The sequence below is a fragment of the Bos indicus genome, chromosome 12 (assembly GCF_029378745.1).
Source record: "Bos indicus isolate NIAB-ARS_2022 breed Sahiwal x Tharparkar chromosome 12, NIAB-ARS_B.indTharparkar_mat_pri_1.0, whole genome shotgun sequence".
Lineage (NCBI taxonomy): Eukaryota > Metazoa > Chordata > Mammalia > Artiodactyla > Bovidae > Bos > Bos indicus.
Window position 1 is genome coordinate 49,657,719 of NC_091771.1, and position 26,319 is coordinate 49,684,037.

At 38.0% G+C, this 26,319-nt stretch overlaps 1 long non-coding RNA gene across 2 annotated transcripts in view; it reads right to left on the reverse strand.

The window, feature by feature from the left end:
- Nucleotides 1–26,319, reverse strand: part of LOC139186141 (uncharacterized) — a 128,834-nt gene that overhangs the window by 63,599 nt on the left and 38,916 nt on the right. The window contains exons 2-3 of one of the 2 annotated variants that reach the window (XR_011569644.1): nucleotides 18,985–19,087; nucleotides 4,590–5,492 (exon numbers count right to left, since the gene is read on the reverse strand). This is a non-coding gene — a long non-coding RNA (uncharacterized lncRNA). Of the gene's footprint in view, nucleotides 1–4,589; nucleotides 5,493–18,984; nucleotides 19,088–26,319 lie in introns of those variants that run through there. The other variant, XR_011569643.1, reaches the window with a different exon arrangement.

Below are 26,319 nucleotides of genomic sequence, written 5' to 3' on the forward strand. Positions count from 1 at the left end.
CCTTTAATGGATAAAAATGAATTGCTGTTGATCTTATCTTGATAAATTATGAAATGCTATGCTAATCTCTCCCATTTTGATTTGCCACCTCATTTTTTCTTTCTATTTACCACACTTGAACTTTTTAAACAAAATGAGTCATACAGCTTGGCAAAATCAATTTACTGAAATGGGTCTTTGTCACTGTTACTCTGAAAAAGGAATGTCATATATGCCATAACCAAAAGGCACTCTTCTATGGAATTCAACCAGTCTGATATACATTTGCTAGTGATTTCAGGCCAAAGGACCCTGAAGTGTCCAATGAATCTGATTTTAACATTTTCCAATTACTCCTATGCTATATGTATTACCCTAATATCTTAGCATCAAATATACTATACATACTCAATGCTATAAGTTGCATGAGTGATTCAAGCATGATTCTCTTCAACTAAATTTCACATAAATTGAAATATTTGAGTCTAAAAAAATCCAGTTTCTTTGACTTCTAACTGAGTACTAACCAATTCATTAAGCTTTAAGTTGGTATTGCATCTATGTTTTGTTGAATTGAAATTTATGGAAAAGATTTAGCCAAAGACAAGCATGAAATTAAAAAGTGTAAAATGAGCTGAGGTCTCTACTCTGTCATTAAAAAAAAAAAAATTAGAGGTCTCCAATTATCTAATAGAATAGAATTAATAAAAATCATATATAATGTCATAATAGATTTTATTCTAGTAGAACAACATTATTATATCTGATTGTAAATCACATGAATACTTTCTGGCAACCAAAAGGGAAAAATTCACACTGTTGATAATTGTGCAGCTTCCCATATATCAAATGTATGAGGGATATATGTTACTTGTATCATTAAATTCTTATTATATTTTAATGTTGTAATCTAATTTCTCTAAGTGCCTCATTATTTTTCATTTCAGCTTCCAAATGCACATATATTTTATGTTGTTAGTGAATTAAACAGAGGCATGCTAAATAGATGGATATTTTGGATTCACTCTGTGATTTAAATATACTGATTATAGTGTAAAATAAGAGGAGGAAAAATGTGCTGTTTCCTGTAGGTCACACCCAGTGGTTTATAATAAAGGCAATCTCTATTGTGCCCAGAAACATATTATATGTAAAAAACTGGTGTGATAAATAATACAATTCCAAATAAATGTTGTTACTTATTTGCAACAGAATATCTGAGATATCAACAAAATTTGAGCTTCTAAAAATGTCTGTGGGTAAACTGTGCTGTACAAGAACCAGCATAGCCTATTGAGAATATAACTTAAAAACTGCTCACTGTCCCCAGTGTTGACATCTCTTGTGTGATGACAGACATGATTAGCATAAAGGGATACAACAGAATAATGTATCAGCTATCTGCTACTAGGTAACAAACCATACCAAAACTTAGTCACTTACAAAATAACTAATCATTTAGCTCACAGTTCCGAGTGATGGCCATTTAGGCTGTACTCAGTTGAGATGTTATGGTGTGGCACCTTTGTGTCTTATGTTCAGCTGCAAACTAAGCCAGGGGCTTTTAATCTTGGCTGGGCTCTCTCCATCTCTAGGATCTCCACCTGGTTAATTGGGCTTCACAGCTCTGTTGACTGGTCCCTCATCCTCCAGGAGACTTGCCTGATCTTGTTCACACGGTCATGATAGGGATCCCAAGAAAGAGACCAGAAACACTTAAGAGCTCACGAGGCTTCAATCTGGAACTGCCATACCATCACTTCCACTGAATTTTATTAGATAAGCAAGGCTTGATTAAAGGGTAGAGAAATGGAGTGGAGTCCATGATAGGAGAAGCTATAAGATCACAAGACAAGGACATAAAAGTAAAAGAGCTTTGCAGCTATTTTTGTAAACAATCTCCCACACATGGTGAGTTATTAATATTGATACTTCAAATAAATTTATTACAAGAATCTACCACTCTGTTGTTACTAGGACTTGTCAAGGAGTCCAAATCCTGCCCTGTAACTCATTTATTTTTCAAAGAATGTTGTGAGTTTTCAAAGAATGATCACACAAAGAACCAATAGCCAAATGAAATTTAGTTCTTATTTTCTTGATAATCACTGCCAGGTCCTGATAATCCATGGCCAGCTGCACGGAGAGAGGACATTAGTAAGAGCTTCCCTTTGGCCTCTCGGTCATCGAGTCTTATTGAGAAAAAACCACAGAGACGCAATTGGCTACATGGCTTTAGTAGAGAAAACTTTCTTGCTTGAAAAACTGATTCAGAGAATATTCTGGATCTCTAAACATTAAGATGAACAATTATTCCTCTTTTAGGATATCAGTAGCTAGGAAGGGGGTGGTCAGAAGTGGGCCTGGCTCACTTCCACCACTTCCAATCCCACCATTATGTAAAAATTGATGGCAACAATAAAAGATTACAAGAACAACAAGATAGTTTGAAGCTCGGTCTCTTGCCAAAATCTCAGCCAGACTCATGCAGGTGCTCTGGACAAATCACCAGTTCCCTCCAGCCCTCCTCACAAAACAGTAATTCAATGTGCTCATGGTTCTACCCTTGGGACAAGCTGACACACAAATATACTTACTTCATAATAACTTTACAACTGACCTGGCAACTCTTGCTATGGCTTCTCTCTCTTCCATAATTCAATATGTGTAAAAAGACTACCTAATGCTCTAAAATGATATTTTTCCTCTGTTTAATCTAAAGTTTATAATTTAACCCTGGAAGAGTAAATGAACCAGAACCTGCAGACTAGAACTGCTGCTCTCAGCTTTATCTGGAACTTGTGATTTTAGAGGAAAACTGAGGTGGCAATACCTTCCTTTCTATTTATGTCTCCTTATCAGAACTTACATATGCTTGAGTTTCTTGCAACTTATAAAAAATAAAATATATTAGGTTGGTGATTATGGTTTTGGACCGTGAGTTTTAATTCATTATAATTAGGCTCATTTCTATTAATCAAAATAGGAATCATTAAAGTCAACACATTTTTGCCAACGAGAAATGTTTGTTTATTCCTGTAACATAAAAATCCATGCTTTGGGATTCAGTGAACTTTGGAAAATTTTTTTTTTTTTTTTTTGCATCCTGCTGGTTGTGGAAGTGTTTTCCCTGCAAAAAGTTGTTGAGATGCTTGAAGAAGTGGCAGTTGGCTGGTGAAAGGTCAGGTGAATATGGCAGATGAGGCAAAACTTCGAAGGCCAATTCATTCAGCTTTGAAGCACTGGTTGTGCGACCTGTGGTCAGACATTTTCGTAGAGGTTTGGGCCCTTTCTGTTGGCCAATGCTGGATGCAGGCATTGCAGTTTTTGGTGCATCTCATCGACTTGCTGAGTATACTTCTCAGATATAAAGTTTTCATTGGGATTCAGAAAGCTACAGTGGATCAGACAGGCAGCAGACTACCAAATAATGAGTGTGACCTTTTTTCGGTGCAAGTTTGGTTTTGGGTAGTGATCTGGAGCTTCTTCTTGGTCCAACCACTGAGCTGGTCATAGCTGCTTGTCAGATAAAATCCACTTTTTGTCTCACATCACAGTGTGATCTAGAAATGGTTCGTTGTTGCATAGGCTGAGAAGACAACACTCACAACAGTGATTTTTTTTTTATTTGCAGTCAGCTCATGAGACTCACTTATCAAACTTCTTCACCTTTCCAATTTGCTTCAGATGCCAAATGAGTGACTATAGAATGGTCAATGTTGAAATCTTCTGCAGCTTCTCTTGTAGTTGTAAGAGGATCAGCTTCAATGGTTGTCAGCTCAGTTGGTTTTTGTTACCTTCCCATGGCTGGCCACTACGCTCCTCATCTTGAAGGCTCTTGTCTCCCTTGCAAAACTTTTTGAAACACCACTACACTGTAAGTTTGTTGGCAGTTTCTGGGCCAGATGTGTTGTTGATGTTGTGAGTTACCTCTCCTGCTTTACAACCCATTTTTAACTTAAATAAGAAAACTGTTAGAATTTGCTTTTTGTCTAACATAATTTCCATAGTCTAAAATAAATATAAAATAAGCAGCAAGTAATGTCATCATCAAAAACACATAAAGTAAGAAATTCACATTAAAATGATATATAAAGTAACCACATTTAAGAATGTACTCTAATATCAAATGGCTAATGTCAACAATGCAAAAACCCACAGTTATTTTCACACCAATCTAATAATTTAAAGCTTCCTGCGTGCATGTGTGCTAAGTTGCTTCAGTCCTGTCTGACTCTTTGCAATCCCATGGACTGTAGCCCGCCAGGCTCCTCTGTCCATGGGATTTTCCAGGCAAGAATACTGGAGCGGGTTGCCATGCCCTCCCCCAGGGGAACTTCCCAACTCAGGGATCGAACCCAAGTGTACTGCATCTCATGCACTGGCAAGAGGGTTCTTCACCACTAGCACTGCCTGGGAAGCCCTAAAGCTTCCTATAATCCCCCAATTTTTATCTAGTAATCACCATTCCCCACCTCTTCCTCACAGTCAAATTTTACTTTAATTCCCTCCTTTTCCTCTGGTTCCACTCATCTGTAAGCCCACTCAAGTCTGGCTTCAGACTTCACAACCCCACCAAATTTCTGCCAAGATGCCAGTGACCTCCATGCTATTAAATCTAGTAAACACTATCCCACTCTCATCTTTTTTGACAGCTTGGAAATATGTGATACCACTTACCATGTTATTTTTTCTTGGAATACTCTCTTGTTTTCAGTGTTCTTCTCTTTCCTGGCTCACCCACCTCCACCAGAGTTCTCACTCTGTCTCCTCTTCTATCCTGTTGATCCATACTCTTCAGTCTACCCCCATACCTTCAATTGTAGCTAGGCTGATAAATCGCAAATTGAGCTCCACATTGATATTTCCAACAGTCTACTTAACTTCTCCATTTGTATGTTTCAGAAGCAGTTCAAAGCAAATATCCCACACTGATCTCATCATTTCCTTCCCTTCCATTTTCCAGAAACTGGAAGTGATCCTTGATGTCTTGCTCTCCTGCCTAACACTATCCAAACAATCATCTCTAGTTCCTGAAGCCAGCCATTCATATCCATCTTTCCTTCGTCACACTAACTGAAGTGAATCTTATCTCCTGGCTGACATATGGCAAAAGTTTTCTGGTTGACCTCCGCCATCGGTTGTTACTCTCTATAATCCATTCTCTATTTTCCAGCCAAAAGATGTAACCGTGATCATGTCTATCTTTAACTTCAAATCAACTCTTCAATGTTTTTTGCATTTCACTTGGGATAAAGTTCATACCCCTGACAAATCCTACAAGGCTCGACAGTCAACCTCCTGGTCAACCTCCAGCATCATCTCTTGCCACTCACCCCTTGCTGTTCTCCACATTTGGCCTTATTTGAACTTCTGGATCATTCAGCATTCTTTCTCATCATTGTACATGCTGTTATTTCCCACTCAAATGCATCTTCACAATAGTTTTTTCTGATCCTCCTGGTAAATATGTACTTCCTGTAACACTTCTGTTTACTCAATAACTGTGCTTCCTATAATAAATAAACAATATTTTGTTTATAAACAATAAACAATAGCTGAGCCTCCTCAAAGCAGAGGCTCTGCTGTAATATTTCTGTCCAGTAAGGTGCCTTATATGAAGTAGCTGTTTAATAAATGTTTGTTGAGTAAATAAAGAATTTACAAGACCTCTTGGTAATCCACCGTTTCTAAAGTGAAAAGTTTCATCTTAGATCCCAATCCTTGTATCAGCTACTTTTTGAGGTTATCTAGATGATATAATAAGTGATGTTATAAAAATAATAAATGTGAAAGTTCTCTGAAATACATAGTCTTTCAAAAATGAAAAACACATTATGACAAGTCTAAGTATTATTCATGTAAATGGTCCAAATAGGTTTGGGAAGCACTGAGAACCCAAATTTTCATGAAGTTGAAAAAAATACCTTCATGTTTAAATGACAAATTTAGCAATCTTAGGCATTTCAGTTGGAGGCTGACTGTTAACAATATTTCTATCATCTGATTATTCAAGTCACTAACTTTTATGCTCTGTCATGACCCCTGGTACCTCCTTTTTACCCATCACCATCTCAATGTTTAATCACTTGCTTCCCTCCTTTTTACCTTCTGATTTCACTTTATAGGTATTTACTATAAGACAATCACTGTACCAGGCTGTAGAGATATAAAGATAATGATCACATAGTTCTAGCCTTTCCACTTGCTATTAAAATTAGGGAAACCATCTGATACCATGCAGTGCTGAAAAGGAAAGAATCTGAGGCCAGAAAAGTGTGGCTCTGCATTATGCCTCTGCACAAATCTGTGAACTTTGGCACAGCAAGTCTCATTACCTTCAACACGGGTAGAAACCACCACCCCAAACAACTACCCAAACAACTACTACGAGTCGATCTCAAACTCCCAACTATCCCTTCCCTCCACGTTCCCCACAGTGGGCCTAAGTTTGTTCTCTAAGTCTGTGAGTCTGTTTTGTGAATAAGTTCATTCGTATTATTTCTTTTTAGATTCTTCATATAAGGGATATCATATGATACATCTCTTTATCTGTCTGACTTCACTCAGTATGACAATCTCTAGGTCCATCCCTGTTGTTTTACTTGGCATTATTTCATTCTTTTTATATGACAATCTCTAGGTCAAACTATGTTGCTGCAAATGGCATTATTTCATTTGAGATCTACATATACACACTTTTATATTTATAATGAATAGCCATCAAGGACCTACTGTGTAGCACAGGGAACTCTGCTTAATGTCATGAGGCAGCCTGTATGGGAGGGGAGCCTGGGGGAGAATGGATACATACACGTGAATGGCTGAGTCACTCTGCTGTGTACCTGAAACTATCACAACATTGTTAATTAGCTATACTCCAATATAAAATTAAAAAAAAACCTACTAAAATTACCAATAGACTTAAATGAGGTAGCATTTGAAGCACATTAGTATGTGCCTTGCATGCAAGTGCTCGATAAGTAGAGTTACCTGTAAGCATTCTGTAACACCTCAAAAAGCCAACTAAATATACTGTTAAAATCTTAAACTAAGGAAAACTATTTTAAGCCTGTTTTCACTGCTTATGAATACTGTCCCCTCACTTTGATTCTATAGTGCAACCTCACCAAGTGGGTAAATGTCACATCATATTCAGAGGGTCCGCAAACACGCAAGGCAGGAGGATTGTACTGGGTGTGTGCACTAGGAACAGAGAATCTCAGAGAACATTTTAGGAGTCAGCCTAGTACAAGAGAAAGATAGGAGTTTCTGTGGCATTAAAAAAAGAAACATAGGCTTTCTCTACTACACAATTTACTAGATTAAACATATTCACAACTGAGCCTAGATATAAAGCCAGAAGGAAAAGTGAAAGACATATGTCGAAGTGTAAAATAATGATATCTTAGAAACATTAAAAGAATTGAAGGAAATATCCAAGAATCCTGAAATATGAGTATTACAATTCTAGAAAAAATAAAGTAACAAGTAGAATATAGACAAGCAATAAACAAACAACAAAAGAAAAAATTTTGCATTAAAAACATGCCAACCAAGTCTATGGGTCTCAATCCTGATGAGTGATAAAAGTCCATAGAGTCAACATAGTATGGTAACATCTATGAAATTAATGAATTAAAAGGAAATTCTACAAGCATTAGACAGAGAAGGGGTCCACTTCAAAGAAAAGGATTGACGCTTGTGGTATCACTTATGCCACTCTAAAAGCAGGAAAATATGGAATCACTATTAAGAAAATGGAACTTAACCATCTTATAGCCAGTCAAAATATCAGCCATTTGTCAGGGTATAAATAGATATTTGAGGATATTCAAGAATTCTGAGGAACTGATGCTGAAACTCCAACACTTTGGCCACCTGATCGATGGAAAAGACCCTGATGCTAGGAAAGACTGAGGGCAAGAGGAAAAGGGAGTGGTAGAGGATTAGGTGGTTGGATAGCATCACTGACTCAATGGACATGAGTTTTGGCAAACTCTGAGAGATAGTGAAAAACAGGGAAGCCTGGTGTGCTGCACTTCATGGAGACGTAAAGAGTCAGACACAACTTAGTGATTGAATAAGAAGTCTTAGAGGACATGCCCCACGTAACAGATCTTAGGAAAATACCTGACTGAGTAGTTAACACATAAGAAGCAGAAACAAAATCTCACAATAGGGAAAATAAAAAAGATCAAAAATAGTGTTAAGAAATGAATTTTACAATTTATATTGATAATCTAAACAAATGATAATAGACAATTTAGAAATTTGTGATGCATGCTCTTGAAACATAATAAGATGTTTAGGGTAAAATTGTGATGATAAAAGGCTGCATTTTAAAGACAATAGCCATAATCTGTATGGAACATACTATATAGCATCTGACTGGAGAATGCAAATATTCAAGAAAGTTCAAGGGTCCCAGATAAAATCATAGTTGGAGTCTTCAATATCCTTTATTCAGAATTAAATAACTCTAGGGAACTAAAAATAAAAGGACCATGGAAGACTTTACTATAAACAAGAAAAATCTTGATAGACTTACATATTCACATCTCTACAAATAATATAAAAATTTTGCATTTACATAGGACATTTTTGAAAATCAAATCAATATTAACTTGTCCACAAAGAACATTTTAACAACTTTCAAAAGCAAAGATCACATTTTCTGATCATAATCCAATAAATATGGAAATTAATAGGAAAAAATGTGGCAAGAAAATATTTGGAAACTAATATATATTCCTAGCTAATGCTCCAATCATAGCATCCGGTCCCATCACTTCATGGGAAATAGATGGGGAAACAGTGGAAACAGTGTCAGACTTTATTTTGGGGGGCTCCAAAATCACTGCAGATGGTGACTGCAGCCATGAAATTAAAAGACGCTTACTCCTTCGAAGGAAAGTTATGACCAACCTAGATAGCATATTCAAAAGCAGAGACATTACTTTGCCAACAAAGGTCCATCTAGTCAAGGCTATGGTTTTTCCTGTGGTCATGTATGGATGTGAGAGTTGGATTATGAAGAAGGCTGAGCACCGAAGAATTGATGCTTTTGAACAGTGGTGTTGGAGAAGACTCTTGAGAGTCCCTTGGACTGCAAGGAGATCCAACCAGTCCATTCTACAGGAGATCAGCCCTGGGATTTCTTTGGAGGGAATGATGCTAAAGCTGAAACTCCAAAATTTTGGCCACCTCGTGTGAACAGCTAACTCATTGGAAAAGACTTTGATGCTGGGAGGGATTGGGGGCAAAAGGAAAAGGGGACGACAGAGGATGAGATGGCTGGATGGCATCACTGACTCAATGGACGTGAGTCTGAGTGAACTCCGGGAGTTAGTGATGGACAGGGAGGCCTGGCATGCTGCGATTCATGGGGTCGCAAAGAGTCGGACACGACTGAGCGACTGAACTGAACTGAACTGAATGCTCCAATCAAAAAGAATCAAAGGGGAATTAAAAATTACCTAGAAAATATTTAAAAGTGACTGCTTGATCTCAAACATTATGAAAGATAACAAAAGGTGTACTCAAAAAAATTTTTTTTCATTGCCTTCATTATTAAGGAAAAGGAAGGAAAGAGGGAGGAAGGTAGACATGGAGTGTGGGAGGAAGAAAGAAGGAAGGAAGAATGGGGAGAATACTTGTATGAAATAGAGAAAGCAGTTCTTAAGATTATCCACTTTGGGTCTTTTTTATAATTTTATTCACATATATACATATGTAATGGATTAGAACCTTAGTTGTATGTATAATCAACAAAATTTGCTTTGTTAAAAAATTCCCAATCTGTGATAAATCAAAATGGGAATGATTTGGTTCTTAGTAACAACTGGCTAATTCAGGCAGAATGAGTAAGAACATTCTTGTATCAAATCAGAGCATGAATCTGAAAAACTATTAGGTGCTGGTAAAAATGATAATAAAACATCCAAAGAATTATCCAGTACTTTCTGATATGTCTACGAGAATCATTTATTTAAAGCCCTTTGTAGTAAACATTCAGGCTTTGTGTTAGGGTTACAAATATGATGTGAAAATGTTCCAGAGTAGAGATGTTTTAGGAGGCATTTAGGAGTAAGTCTTACAAACCTCCCCAAGGAGCCAGACCCAAATGAGATTTTCATTTTTCAGGATACAAAATTTATTTAATGAAGAAAACTCTTTTCTTGAGGCTTACACAGAAACAATTCAATAATATATATTTTTAAAAAACCCACTAGTAAATAAGTAACTAGTATCTAGCTTCCTGTGCCCTCCCCCTAAATTATCATAAAGTGGTTGATGTAGATAAAAAGTGGGAAATCTACAACAGCACAGAAAACTAAGGTGAGAAACACCACACACATCAAAACCCTAGAGGTTCCAAAGAACACTACAAACCAAAGTGGGTGGCAAATCATAGACTAAGAATTAGCTGTGTAATGAGTAAATGGAGAATAAAAATGAATCAGGTCTTTTATGGTGAAATTAATGTTTTCAAACTGTGGTGCTGGAGAAGACTCTTGAAAGTCCCATGGACAGCAAGGAGATCAAACCAGTCAGTCCTAAAGAAAATCAACCCTGAATATTCATGGCAAGGACTGATGCTGAGGCTGACGCTCCAGTACTTTGGCCACCTGATGCGAAGAGCCGACTCCTTGGAAAAGACCCGGATGCTGGGAAAGATTGAATGTGGGAGGAGAAGAGGGCGACAGATGGTTGTATGTCATCACTGTCTCAATGGACATGAATTTGAGTAAGCTCCAGGAGATGGTGAGGGACAGGGAAGCCCAGCGTGCTGCAGTCCATGGGGTCACAAAGAGTTAGACATGACTTGGTGACTCAACAACAGCAAGGCATAAGAAATAATTTCATACACACACATATGTGCATATATATAAGTAAAGAAGTAAAACATTGAATAAATATAAAAATTCAACCTCAGAACAATTAATTATATACATTAATTTGGCCTCTCAAATTAGTAAAAATAACAATTATTATAATCATTAGTACCTGAGAAGCTTTTGTGAAGGACACATTCACAAACTTCTGGTGAGACTGTTACTGAAATGACATTTCTGGAAAATAACTGTGCAAATCGTATCCAGAAATGTAAAAAGTGCTTATATCCTTTGACCATGATTACTTTTCCAGAATTCTATCTTAATGCAAACTTTTCATCACAGACTTACAATAGAAAAGAAATTGGAAAGTACATAAACGTGTAACAACAGATGATTAATTAAGCATATTTATGGGTCATCCATAATGTTATACACTCATTAAAATATCATTTATTAAAAACTAATGATACAGAAACATGCAGTCCAAAACTCATATCTATCATTAAATCACAATGTAAAACATGTAGGAAAAATGCTAGAATAAAATGCAACACAATCTTATGACTGTACCAGGGAAAAATTTTAAAGACTGTGCTCTACTTCGAGGAAATAATGTTTGCAGGATTTTCTAAGCTAGCTCAATTTCCTATTTGTATCCTATCTCCATTACAGTTTTGCGATCTACATTAGAAGTCTTTTATTCATTTTCTACAAAATTGCTCCCTCTTTGCTTTAATTAGATTTAGGATCTTTGATCACATTATTCCTTTCTAATGCCATCTTATATTAGTGGAGTTTCAACTGAAGTCTCAAACTATGCCTATCATAACATTTTGCATTTTGTAATAAAATTTTCCATACTTTGGTAATCACTTGTACTGAGAACTTTTAATACACAGGTACCTGGAACCCAAAGAACTCCCTGTTATGTCCATCTAAAAATTGTAATTTTTTTCCGGCCAATGGTCCTTCTTTATCTGTCTCCATTTTCTGTGTTCTGCTTATGATAGTGTAGGGCAATTTTATTAAGATTTTTTTCTTTCCACTCATTAAAATTTAGATTAAAACCAAGAAATAAGGTTTTGTGATTCTTCTTTCAAACATATCTTTCATAATTTCCACTCAGTATATGCTAAGAGTTGGACACGACTGAGTGACTGAACTGAACTGAACTGAACTGATATGCTAAACCCTTACCAGTAACTCTTTATTTCATTCAGTATCATCCATATATTCTGCTGTTTTCATAGTCTTATTCCCTTTTAGTGTCACAATCATCCATCAGAAGACCAAAACTGGCGCCAATACCTGGGGACCATACCCAGCCAATCCCAGAATGCTATTCCAGAATGTTAAATGTATCAGAGATTTTTATCACAATGTGTAATGCTTTTCCACTTGCTTTAGCAGAAACGAGTAGCCCTCAGTAAATATTAGGGATCTACCAAAGCCTCATTCACATTTTTTGAAATACAAGCCCAGGAATGCAGTCACAACACATAGCTGCCACCTAATATCTTTGTGACCTCTTGGAGTGAAGTCAACACCAACCCTCACGATCTTGTACAGCTGACAAGACCTCTTCTACCTATAGCCCCTTGACCTTCCTGCCTCAATCCTCCTCTAACTGGGTAGTGATGAAGCCTTTTCAAGATGCTCTAAGCCACCATTGATTAAAAATTCCCCTTGTTGTCATTGTGCAGTAGCTAAGTCATGTCTGACTCTTTGCAACCCCATGGACTGCAGCACACCAGTCTTCCTTCTCCTCTGAGTCTTCTACCTATTTATCTCTTACAACTGATTTACTACCACACTCAGAATTCTGTAAGAAGCCCTTCTACCCAAGAATACTTTAATAAGCTGGGTATAAAGTTCATCTGGAAAGTTTTTTAAAATGCACACAGGTTCCTGGGCTTATCCTCTAGAAATTCTGTTTCAGTAAGTCTAGGTAGGACACTGGGAATTTTTAACAAACACTGCAGTTGATTCTAGTAGGGATGCTCTACAAGACACATTGAGAAAGTGTTTTCATCTTTATAAGAACCTTGAGCATCATTTCTCAAGCTCCTTTTCCTGCAACAGATTTATTCAACACCTCAAAATACTCTGCTTCCAAGGGTTCCTACAGATTGTCTTGTTAAACCTTTTTCATTCTAGTTTTATCTATTTGATGGCCACTCATATCTATTTGATGGCCACTTCATTTTAACATATGAAAGATTTAAATGCTTTTTCATAGGATCCATACACTCATGGAACAAAAGACCCTAAAACCAAGGCTCCCCTTCCTTAGAGCAGCAGGCAGCACTAAAAGAAGTGTTGCCTCACCTTTCCTGATTAATTCTGGACACCTCCTAAACCCCTACTCCTGGATTCAGTTCAGTTCAGTCGCTCAGTTATGTCCGACTCTTTGCGACCCCATGAATTGCAGCACTCCAGGCTCCCTGTCCATCACCAACTCCCGGAGTTCACTCAGACTCACATCCATTGAGTCGGTGATGCCATCCAGCCATCTCATCCTCTGTTGTCCCCTCCTCCTCCTGCCCCCAATGCCTCACAGCATCAGAATCTTTTCCAATGAGTCAACTCTTCGCATGAGGTGGCCAAAGTACTAGAGCTTCAGCTTTACCATCATTCCTTCCAAAGAACACTCAGGACTGATCTCTTTTAGAATGGACTGGTTGGATCTCCTTGCAGTCCAAGGGACTCAAGAGTCTTCTCCAACACCACAGTTCAAAAGCATCAATTCTTCGGCACTCAGCTCTCTTCACAGTCCAACTCTCACATCCATACATGACCACAGGAAAAACCATAGCCTTGACTAGACAGACCTTTGTTGGCAAAGTAATGTCTCTGCTTTTGAATATGCTGTCTAGGTTGGTCATAACTTTCCTTCGAAGGAGTAAGCGTCTTTTAATTTCATGGCTGCAGTCACCATCTGCAGTGATTTTGGAGCCCCCCAAAATAAAGTCTGACACTGTTTCCACTATTTCCCCATCTATTTCCCATGAAGTGATGGGACCAGATGCCATGATCTTCGTTTTCTGAATGCTGAGCTTTAAGCCAACTTTTTCACTCTCCTCTTTCACTTTCATCAAGAGGATTTTTAGTTCCTCTTCACTTTCTGCCATAAGGGTGGTGTTATCTGCATATCTGAGGTTATTGATATTTCTCCCAGCAATCTTGATTCCAGCTTGTGCTTCTTCCAGCCCAGTGTTTCTCATGATGTACTCTGCATATAATTTAAATAAGCAGGGTGATAATATACAGCCTTGACACACTCCTTTTCCTATTTGGAACCAGTCTGTTGTTCCATGTCCAATTCTAAGTGTTACTTCCTGACCTGCATATAGGTTTCTCAAGAGGCAGGTCAGGTGGTCTGGTATTCCCATCTCTTTCAGAATTTTTCAGTTTATTATGATCCACACAGTCAAAGGCTTTGGCATAGTCAATAAAGCAGAAATAGATGTTTTTCTGGAACTCTCTTGCTTTTTTCCATGATCCAGCAGATGTTGGCAATTTGATCTCTGGTTCCTCTGCCTTTTCTAAAACCAGCTTGAACATCTGGAAGTTCATGGTTCACGTATTGCTGAAGCTTGGCTTAAAGAATTTTGAGCATTACTTTACTAGAGTGTGAGATGAGTGCAATTGTGCAGTAGTTTGAGCATTCTTTGGCATTGCCTTTCTTTGGGATTGGAATGAAAACTGACCTTTTCCTGTCCTGTGGCCACTGCTGAGTTTTCCAAATTTGCTGGCATATTGAGTGCAGCACTTTCACAGCATCATCTTTCAGGATTTGGAATAGCTCAACTGGAATTCCATCAGCTCCACTAGCTTTGCTCATAGTGATGCTTTCTAAGGCCCACTTGACTTCACATTCCAGGATGTCTGGCTCCAGGTGAGTGATCACACCACCGTGATTATCTGGGTTGTGAAGATCTTTTTTGTACAGTTCTTCTGTGTATTCTTGCCATCTCTTCTTAATATCTTCTGCTTCTGTTAGGTCTGTACCATTTCTGTCCTTTATTGAGACCATCTTTGCATATAATGTTCCTTGATAGTTTTAATTTTCTTGAAGAGATCCCTAGTCTTTCCCATTCTGTTGTTTTCCTCTATTTCTTTGCATTGATGGCTGAGGAAGGCTTTCTTATCTCTCCTTGCTATTCTTTGGAACTCTGCATTAAGATGCTTATATCTTTCCTTTTCTCCTTTGCTTTTCGCTTCTCTTCTTTCCACAGCTATTTGTAAGGCCTCCCCAGACAGCCATTTTGCTTTTTTGCATTTCTTTTCCATGGAAATAGTCTTGATCCCTGTCTCCTGTACAATGTCATGAACCTTTGTCCATAGTTCATCAGGCACTCTATCTATCAGATCTAGTCCCTTAAATCTATTTCTCATTTCCACTGTATAATCATAAGGAGTTTTATTTAGGTCGTACCTGAATGGTCTAGTGGTTTTCCCTACTTTCTTCCATTTAAGTCTGAATTTGGCAATAAGGAGTTCATGATCTGAGACACAAGACCTTTTAGAAATAACACCCAAAAAAGATGTCCTTTTCATTACAGGGGACTGTAATGCAAAAGTAGGAAGTCAAGAAACACCTGGGGTAACAGGCAAATTTGGCCTTGGAATACGGAATGAAGCAGGGCAAAAGCTAATAGAGTTTTGCCAAGAGAATGCACTGGTCATAGCAAACACCCTCTTCCAACAACACAAGAGAAGACTCTACACATGAACATCACCAGATGGTCAACATAGAAATCAGATTGATTATGTTGTTTGCAGCCAAAGATGGAGAAGCTCCTGGATTATAGACATCAATTATCACATTCTTATAGGATAAGCAGCCTTCCACACCTACATTTTCATGATCAGTTATGTCATATAACTAACAGTTATTTCTTTATTTCCTGAATAAATTTAAACCAGGAAAAGACCATTCTATTGCATCTTAATGTCTGCTCATGCAATTCATCATATTCAGCTTATCTTTCTCCTGCCCCCTCTTGTCCTTTCTATGGTTTTTCCTACTTGTTTTTTTAATTACCAAACCTGCATAAACTCCTGGTGCATTTATAAAGCCTTTCTAGGTCAGTCCTACAGGTACACAAAGCTTATAATAACAATGTTTGCTGTTAACACCTGAATAAAAATGATGTCTGTTAACATTTAGGACCTTTTCAATCATAACATGGGTTTCCATTATGTAATCAAGGCAGAGCAGTACAATAAATTAAAATAATTTTCTTTCTCTTCAGTCGAATATCTCACTTGAAGCTCCTTTATTACCAAACCCGCATAAACCCTGGTGTATTTACTGAATCATTCCAAGTCAGCCCTACAGCTACATAAAGCTTATAACAGTGTTTACTGCTAACACCTGAAGAATAAAATGACGTCTGTTAATATTTAGGACTTTCTCAACCACGACAGGAGTTTCCATTTTGTAATCAAGGCAGAGTAGTACAATAAATTATAATATTTTTCCTCTTTTCAACTATATAACTTGAAACAAAAGATCTTTACCTAAGGGTAAATTCTATTTCATTTACATATGACAGAACTTAATTTACAAAATAGCCTTTTTCTTTTTTTTCCGTTCTCAAGTCAGGTGACTGACAGTTTGCAAAGAAGGAATAGTTAACTGGTTATCAAGAGAAAGATAAACAAGTTGAGCCCTTCATAGAGACCATGAGCTATTTCTCACAAATGCACATTATGTATAGTTGAACAACCTTTCTGAAACATGCATACTATCATCTCACCGACCTCATCTTTTAAGCTAATGTACTCAGACATTTCTTGGGAGAAAAATGACTTCTGAGATGATTTTTAAACCAAGAAACAAAAATACATTACACTTCCAAAGTAGACAATATTGCATTAAATGTATCCCCACTTACAAATATTATAAATACCTAGCGACTATAAATATGATGAATATAAAGCAAGTGGGAAGTGTTTTCCCTTGCAATACAACTTGAATCAGAGCTTATCTCAATATTTCTCAACCAGCTTTTAATACAGTGGAACTATTTCTGAAATTGCCTTGAGAACATGAGTAAACTGATGTCCCAAAGAGACTAAGGAAGAAGTCCTGCAATTCAGTGGATACAAATCTCCCTCCACAACACCGAGGAAGTTATTTAATCTGTTTGCTCTTCTGTTTTGATGTCCATACAATGAAGATTATTAGAGTTCCTGTCTCACAGGGTCATTGGGATGATTAGATATAAAAATAAATGTGTATCCAGTATCTTTTTATTTTTATATGTATGTGTATTTATGTATGTATATTTGTATTATGTTCATATGTATAGCTGTATGAGAAAATTAGTATAAAGAAAGTAATAAATGTAAAAAAAGCACATAGAGTAAAAACTCACTAATATACATTATTCTCATTATACAGTTTTGGGGCACTGAAATTTCCCAAAATGGTTACATTGGGATGTCTTACTTTATTATTAGACTAGTTCCTTGTGGAAAAGATATCTCCCAACAGTACCCTATAGTCAAAATCTCAGATAAAAAGCAAGTAAGATGCTTTTAGGGCAAAGTACTTTCAAAAAAGTCTTCTATAAATTTCAGGCATTATTAGTGTTGATGACAACTGTGATAATGACATTCCTCAAATCTTATGTCATTCAGGTAGTCCCATTTTCTCCAGCCTTCCAGAGTCCCTCTTCCTTTTTACACAAGCAACAGCAATTCAGTCACCACCTTTTGTTACAGTTTCCTCCACCCCGAGGACTCACTGAGGAATGCATGTGTGTGACAGAATTACACTCTCTGGGTCACTTCTCAAGTATGTAATGCCTGCCCATCAACACCCGAAGCACAGTTAAGATTAAGTGGAAGCCATAGACAAAGGGAAGGTCATTGTAATGCAGGAAAGGAAAATGCAATGCTTCAAAAGTCCCTTCACAGGCAGTGACTTATTTTTAGCTCCTCAAATATTTCTCCTCAGAATTTTATCTGCTAGCATATTATAGAACTTGACTTAGCTCTTCTCAAGCAAAGTTCTTTCAGACTATTTCCTTCCTACTGAGAAGTCAGGTGCCTGTGTTCCTGGCCACAGAAAGAAGAATAGCAAAACTCTCCGCCTGCCCTCTGCCACCCAAATGTAGTCAAGGGTATATTTTCCAAAGTCTGAAAAGCATCACAATCTTCGTTATTGTGCACAATCTTCTGCACAATCTTCGTTATTGTGTTTACCTATCCTTCCAGTCTATGGATCGTCAGTGAACAAGCACGTGGAGGGAAAACAAGAGTGAGAGAGAGACCCACCTGTCAACGGCAGATGTTAATTTTCAGAAAACGCCTAGCCAAAATCCATGTCTAGGAGAAGAGGTATTGGGCTCTTCTAGGCCATACCCTTAATAAGTACACACCCAATTTAACATTTCAGTCTGAGGCATCTGTGTTTGAATTACTTCTCCAGTTCTAGGTTTCTGGAGTACCATGAATTAGATTCTTGCTTTGATTCTACTTGGTTAAAACTACTCACACAACTGATCTCTCCCATAACAAAAGAGGCTCAATACCCAGCCTAAATTCCCTCTTCTGCTCTGAAATTATTTTAAGATCTCGGCATTTGACTTTGTAAATATGAATATGGATTCATATTTAAGTAAATATGGAGCACAAGAAGAAACTCTAAGAACTATTATTTGGTAAGGGATATAGGAGGCATATACAAACAATTCATGAGCAGCCATGAATTTTAATAAATATCAAATTATTGATCTGGGGTTTGTAGCTGAGGAAGAGGAATTCCAAATGACTCTCTCAACCCCCCCAAATGGAATAAAGTCAAATAATCAGTTAGAAGTTGATTTTGAGATAGCTTGTTAGAACAGGCACATATATGCCTTCCTAATCCTTGGTGAAAAAATAACATTGTTGTCTATTCTTTGACAGCTCAGCCTAATTATTAATTAAATATTAAAAAGACATATTTAGAATTAGCTCTATATTTGTTTTGAAATATGAAATATTCTTTTTCTAAGAGAAAAAAATCATTCCAGAATCAAGTAAGTATATCCAGATACCATCACTATATGAACACAACAGAGCACAGAGCCTAGAGTGCAAAAGACATCTAGGTGCCAGTTTCACTTACAATCTGAAGTGAGGCCCAACAGTCCTATGAGAGTCTTACCTCCATCAGTGAACTTGGTGACTATAAGCTGTTAGATGTAATTTGGACAGTGATGAAGTTCCATGAAGCAGATGCTAAAGGCCCAGAATGGTCCTCCTGGGACCTGTAGGGGATCAAGCAAAAGTACCATCTTAAAAACTCTGATTGAGGGCTTTCCTGGTAGTTCAGTGGTAAAGAATCCCCCAGCCAATGCAGGAGACGCAGGTTTGATCCCTGGTCTGGGAAGATCCCCCATGCTGCAGGGCAGCCAAACCCATGTGCCACAACCATTGAGCCTGTGCTCGAGAGCCTGGGAGCCATACTACCGAGCCCACATGTCCCAACTCTTGAGCCCACATGCCACAACTACTGAAGCCCGTGTGCCCTAGAGCCCCTGCTCCACAACAAAGAAGCCACCGCCAAGAGAAGCCCACACACGGCAACTAGAGAGTACCCCTGCTCCCCACAACTAGAAAAAGCCTGTGCCCATCAGTGAAGACCCCAGCATAGCCACAAACTAAATAAATAAATTAAAATGTTGAAAAATCCTGAATGAGCATTGAAAACTTATTCATCTTTGATCAATTCCTGGTAATCAGAAGTTTAAGGTTTAAAGGAAGGGGCTGAAGTTGCCATAAGCTTACCACCTTCGTACATAATCAAAAGCAGCATTTTTATTCCAAAGGGGTTTAATTACCCTATATTATGAAAACATTCCCAGAAGTGTTTGCAATTCTGTAATATTAATATTACTTGCAATTTTCCAAGCAAACATTTTCCAAAAGTATAGTTTTTCTAACTTAAACCATGATTTAATTTCCCTCTTGTATTGAAAAATAATTAAAATGAATTTTCTTTTTTCTCTCTAGAGCATTTCCTTTTCTTTTAAGGCATATGGACCACTTATAAATCAGATTTACAGAAAAATGATACAAAAGATGACATGTCAAGCAATTATGCAATAAAACAAATCAATTGTAACTGTTTCAACCGGTTTTCAATAAATTAACTGACTTCATTCGTTTTATTGCCCAATTTTGTCAAACTGCCACCCTTGTAAGTATGAAACACATTTTGATGATTTTGACACTAAAGTATGCTATATTTAAACCTAGATGGTCTTTTATACATCCCTGAAATTCTAATAATTTGGAGAGCTGGTTTTTCTATGGAAAATTTTTTATCGTAAGTGAAGAATGCTCATGGATTTCACATTCAGCTCAGTTCAGTTCAGTCGCTCAGTCATGTCTGACTCTTTGCAACCCCATGAATCGCAGCATGCCAGGCCTCCCTGTCCATCATCAACTCCTGGAGTTCACTCAAACTCATGTGCATTGAGTCGGTGATGCCATCCAGCCATCTCATCCTCTGTCGTCCCCTTCTCCTCCTGCCCCCAATCCCTCCCAGCAACAGAGTCTTTTCCAATGAGTCAACACTTCACATGAGGTGGCCAAAGTACTGGAATTTCAGCTTTAGCATCATTCCTTCCAAAGAAATCCCAGGGCTGATCTCCTTCAGAATGGACTGGTTGGATCTCCTTGCAGTCCAAGGGACTCTCAAGAGGCTTCTCCAACACCACAGTTCAAAAGCATCAAATCCTTGGCATTCAGCCTTCTTCACAGTCCAACTCTCACATCCATACATGACCACAGGAAAAACCATAGCCTTGACTAGATGGACCTTTGTTGGCAAAGTAATGTCTCTGCTTTTGAATATGCTATCTAGGTTGGTCATAACTTTCCTTTGAAGGAGTAAGCGTCTTTTAATTTCATGGCTACAATCACCATCTGCAGTGATTTTGGAGCCCCAAAAAATAAAGTCTGACACTGTTTCCACTGCTTCCCCATCTATTTCCCATGAAGTGATGGGACCAGATGCCATGATCTTTGTTTTCTGAATGTTGAGCTTTAAGCCAACATTTTCACTCTCCTCTTTCACTTTCATCAAGAGTCTTTTTAGTTCCTCCTCACTTTCTGCCATAAGGATGGTGTCATCTGCATATCTGAGGTTATTGATATTTCTCCCGGCAATCTTGATTCCAGCTTGTGCTTCTTCCAGCCCAGCGTTTCCCATGATGTACTTACATTACCTTTACTTAAAAGGTTAAATGATTTTTCTTTATGAAAATAATTCTTAATCCAATGCCCTTTTAAACATTTATCCTACATGACAACTCAGGTAGGAATCAGCTGGGATGCTTTTCTTTTATTTTATTCTCAATCTTTTGTAGTATAACAGAAGAGGCTTTACCAAGAGGCTCCACAAATTTTGTAAAGACTATTACACCAATCAACTGTGAACATGGTTCTCTGAGAATGCATATTTAACAACCAACAGTGATACACAAAAATTCCGTAAATTATGTTTCAAGGCTCAAGCCATGGTTCACTTTCCGTACATCAGTTAGCACATAACTCATAATAGCTTCCCCATTTCTTCAGCAGAATGTCTTGGCTTATGTTGATTGATTGCTTTTTTAACTACGTTGGAAGTAAAGCTGTTCTAATGGATGACAAGCAAAGAGCCCTTCAATTACTTCTTTATTAATGTCATTCTTTTCTATGTAGTTGTCATTAATAATCCTTTCACCAATGTTTCCTGTTACAATTCTAAAAAGAGTTAGGTTTCTGCCATTTGATGAAATATATACTGGTTTCAATTTACTACATTTTTTTTTCTTTCAAGTAAAACGCAGTCTCTGTTAATTTTTCTTGAGATTGCCTGTATGGGATCTTCTGATATATTCATGCTTCTAGTCACTGGTGGTGCTTCACAGTGAGCATGTATATGGTGCAGACATGGTACCTCCATTTGTATACTCAGTCAGTAATGCTTCAGAAGCTCTCTCCCCTTTAAGCAGCACTCAGTGTGGTCAGTTCAAAACTGATTCATAGAAAATACTCAGGCAATCATTAAAAATAGAGACATTACTTTGCCGACAAAGTAGTAAATTGAAACCAGTATATACTTTGCCAACAAAGGCCCATATGTAATCAAAGCTATGGTTTTTCCAGTAGTCATGTACAGATGTGAGAGTTGGACCATAAAGAAAGTTTAGTGCCAAAAAAGCATTCAAAAAAAATGAATGCTTTTGAATCGTGGAGCTGGAGAAGACTTTTGTCTTGAGAGCCCCTTGGACTGCAGGGAGATTAAAGCAGTCAATCCTAAAAGAAATCCACCCTGAACATTCATTGGAAGGACTGATGCTGAAGCTCCAATGCTTTGGCCACCTGATGTTAAGAGTGGACTCACCAGAAAAGTCCCTGATGCTGGGAAAGATTGAAGGCAAAAGGAGAATGGGGTGGGAGAGGATGAGAGGGTTATATAGCATCACCAACTCAGTGCACATGAATTTGAGCACACACTGGGAGATAGTGAAGGACAGGGGAGTCTGGCGTGCTGCAGTCCATGGGGTCCCAAAGAGTTGAACATGACTTAGTGACTGAACAACAACAAAGCATTAAAAGCAAAAGTGCAAGGAGTGAAAAATGAGTATTTAGCACCTATACACTCTATAATATCTTGCCTAAACATCAGATAACCTTATGAAATAAGTATTAGCTACTATTATAATTTTCCTAAAAAGTTTGTTTAATGAATTTCCCAAGGTCATACCTTGACTCCAAAATCATATTCTATATATCTTAATTGTAAATACTGTCCACAGAAATAAAACTTGATAGGTGGGGTCTGTATGCTTTCTAAAGTAAGAAAGAGTTTCATTAGATACTTTATTATGAGGGAGCATTCTTTCAAAGCTGAAGCTTCCCTGCTGGCTCAGCAGTAAAGAACCCACTCTGTGGGAGAGGAAGAGGGTGGGATGATTTGGGAGAATGGCACTGAAACATGTATAATATCATATATGAAACGAGTCGCCAGTCCAGGTTCGATGCACGATACTGGATGCTCGGGGCTGGTGCACTGGGATGACCCAGAGGGATGGTATGGGGAAGGAAGAGGGAGGAGGGTTCAGGATGGGGAACACATGTATACCTGTGGCAGATTCATTTTGATATATGGCAAAACCAGTACAATATTGTAAAGTTAAAAAATAAAATAAAAAAAGAACCCACCTGCCAATGTAGGAGGTGCAGTTTCAAACTGTAGGTTGGGAAGATCCCTTGCAGGAGTCTTGTACAACTCACTCCAGTATTTTTACCTGGAGAATCCCATGGACAGAGCAGCCTGGTGGGCTACAGTGCATAGGGTTTCAAAGGGTTGGGCACAACTGAAGCAACTGAGCATCCACGCATGTACTTTCAAAGCTGCTGATGTTTTAGCAATAGTATAGAGAGGAAAGGAATAGTCATTTCTTGTATTTGTCAGGGTCCTTGTCACCATATGGTCTTTATGAGATCCTATTTACTTGCAAATGCTTCTGAATAGGAGAAATGATACCTTCACTAATTGTTTAATAGTGCTGCAATAGATGGATATCAGCAGAAATATATGACAGAATAAAACAGTTATATCTGCAGGACCCTAGAAATGATTGAACATGGAGACTGAGAAAGCGATAAGAGACAGAGATAACTACTTTGTTTCTAGCTCCCATAAATGAGGAAATTTTCATACCATTCATTTAAAGAGAACACAGTTGAGAAACAGATTTGAGGTGAAAATTACTAGGTCATTTTTAAATCACATGGAGTTCAAACTTCCTATAAAACACGTAAGTGAGATTTCCAGGAACCAGCTGGATTTACGAGTCTTGAGTTCAAGGAGAAAATTAAGGCTGAAAACGCAACATGTAAGTGATAACTGAAATCAGGAACGTAATTCAAGTAACCTTGTAAGTGTGGACAGCAAAAAGAACCCAGAGCTGATAAAGCAGCCTTGCAGAATATAACTAAGCAATGCGCAGAAAAAACATAAGCCCACGAAGGAAACTAGAAAGAAAATCTAAAAAATAGGATGGAATCCAGGAGAAAATAAAGTCATAGAAAATAAGGAGTATTTCTTGCTTTAAAAAGAGAATCCTCAACAGTGACAAGTAAGATGAAGCAAAAAGGGCCCATTTTATAGGCCATTGTTTATCCTGGGGAAAAAAACACCAAAGGAATGAATATGTACCAAAGTGACGGCAGAAAATGTTTCTCCCTCTATAAAGCAATTCTCCAGGCAAGAATACTGGAGTGGGTTGCCATTTTCTCCTTCAGGGGATCTTCCTGACCCAGGGACCAAACCTGTGTCTCTTATGTCTCCTGCACTGGCAGGCAGATTCTTTACTACCAGCACCACCTGGGAAGCCCCACTATAGAGCAGGTCCATTTTCACTAGAGGTTCAGGACTTAAGTGTAACTGAAAAGGGATGTACTTTGGCCACCTGATGTGAAGAGCTGACTCGTTTGAAAAGACCCTGATGCTAGGAAAGATTAAAGGCATGAGGAGAAGAGAATGACAGAAGATGAGCTGGTTGGATAGCATCATCGACTCAATGGATATGAGTTTGGGTAAACTCTGGGAGTAGGTGATGGACAGGGAGGCCTGGCATGCTGCAGTCCATGAGGTTGCAAATAGTCGGACATGACTGAGCGACTGAACTGAACTGAACTGAACTGAACTGAAAAAGGAATGTGATGTCAAAAGCAGATATTTTAAGCATAGGAAAAGCCGTTACTTTTTTTTTTTTTCCAGTGGTATTCACCTCTGAGAAAGCAAAGAGGTAAAACTATTGTTGTTGTTGTTCAGTCACGTCTGACTCTTTGAGATGCCATGGACTGCAGCTAAATCAATCCAAAACTGAGATTTTATAAGGGGTGGCCACCGATGGGCAAGGAAGAGAGGAAGGGTAATAGTGACAGAATGACTGAAGTGATGGACTTTGGAACCTAGGGTCGAAGAGGATGAAAGTGAATCTAGAAAGAAGCAGACAGATTAGAAGGAAATGGAGTGGCTCAAGGCCTGAAGTTTGCCTAAGGTCAAAGAGTAGATATACTAGTTTTACAGAGTTGGAAGGATAGACAGATTGTCATAGTTGCAAAGAGTGTGAAGTTTAATATTTTACATGTAATATAGCACTAGGTTTTGCTGTATTCAAGATGTGTCTTATCTGTCCCATACCAAATTAATATAAAGGTAAAGACCATTATAGGGGACTGGAATGCAAAAGTAGATAGTAAAGAAATACCTGGAGTAACAGGCAAATTTGGTCTTGAAGTACAGAATGAAGCAGGACAAAGGCTAATAGAGCTATGCCAAAAGAATGCACTGGTCATAGTAAACACCCTCTTCTAACAAAACAAGAGAAGACTCTACACATGGACATCACCAGATGGTCAATACTGAAATCAGATTGATTATATTCTTTGCAGCCGAAGATGGAGAAGCTCTATACAGTTAGCAAAAATAAGACTGGGAATTGACTGTGGCTCAGATCATGAATGCCTTATTGCCAAATTCAGACTTAAATTGAAGAAAGTAGGGAAAACCACTAGACCACTCAGATATGACCTAAATCAAATCCCTTATGATTATACAGTGGAAGTGAGAAATAGATTCAAGGGATAAGATCTAAAGTGCCTGATGAACTGTGGATGGAGGTTCATGACATTGTACAGGAGGCAGGGATGAAGACCATCCCCAAGAAAAAGCAATGCAAAAAGGCAAAATGGTTGTCTGAGGAGGCCTTACAAATAGCTGAGAAAAGAAGAGAAGCTAAAGGCAAAGGAGAAAAGGAAAGATATACCTGTTTGAATGCAGAGTTCCAAAGAATACGAAGAAAAGATAAAGATAACCTTCCTCAGTGATCAATGCAAAGAAATAGAGGAAAACAATAGAATGGGAAACTCTTCAAGAAAATTAGAGCTACCAAGGGAACATTTCATGCAACAATGGGCACAATAAAGGAAAGACATGATACGGACGTAATAGAAGCAAGTTATTAAGAATAGGTGGAAAGAACACACAGAAGAACTGTACAAAAAAGATCTTCATGACCCAGATAACCATGATAGTATGATCACTCACCTAGAGCCAGACATCCTGGAATGTGAAGTCAAGTGGGCCTTAGGAAACATCACTACGAACAAAGCTAGTGGAGGTGATGGAATTCCAGTTAAGCTATTTTAAATCTTGAAGATGACACTGTAAAAGTTCTACATTCAATATGCCATAAAATTTGGAAAATGGAGCCACAGGACTGGAAAAGTTCAGTTTTCATTCCAATCCCAAAGAAAGACAATGCCAAAGAATGTTCAAACTACCACACAGTTCCATTCATCTCACATGCTAGTAAAGTAATGCTCAAAATTCTCCAAGCCAGGCTTCAGCAGTACGTGAACCATGAACTCCCAGATGTTCAAGATGGATTTAGAAAAGGCAGAGGAACCAGGGATCAAATTGCCAACATCCACT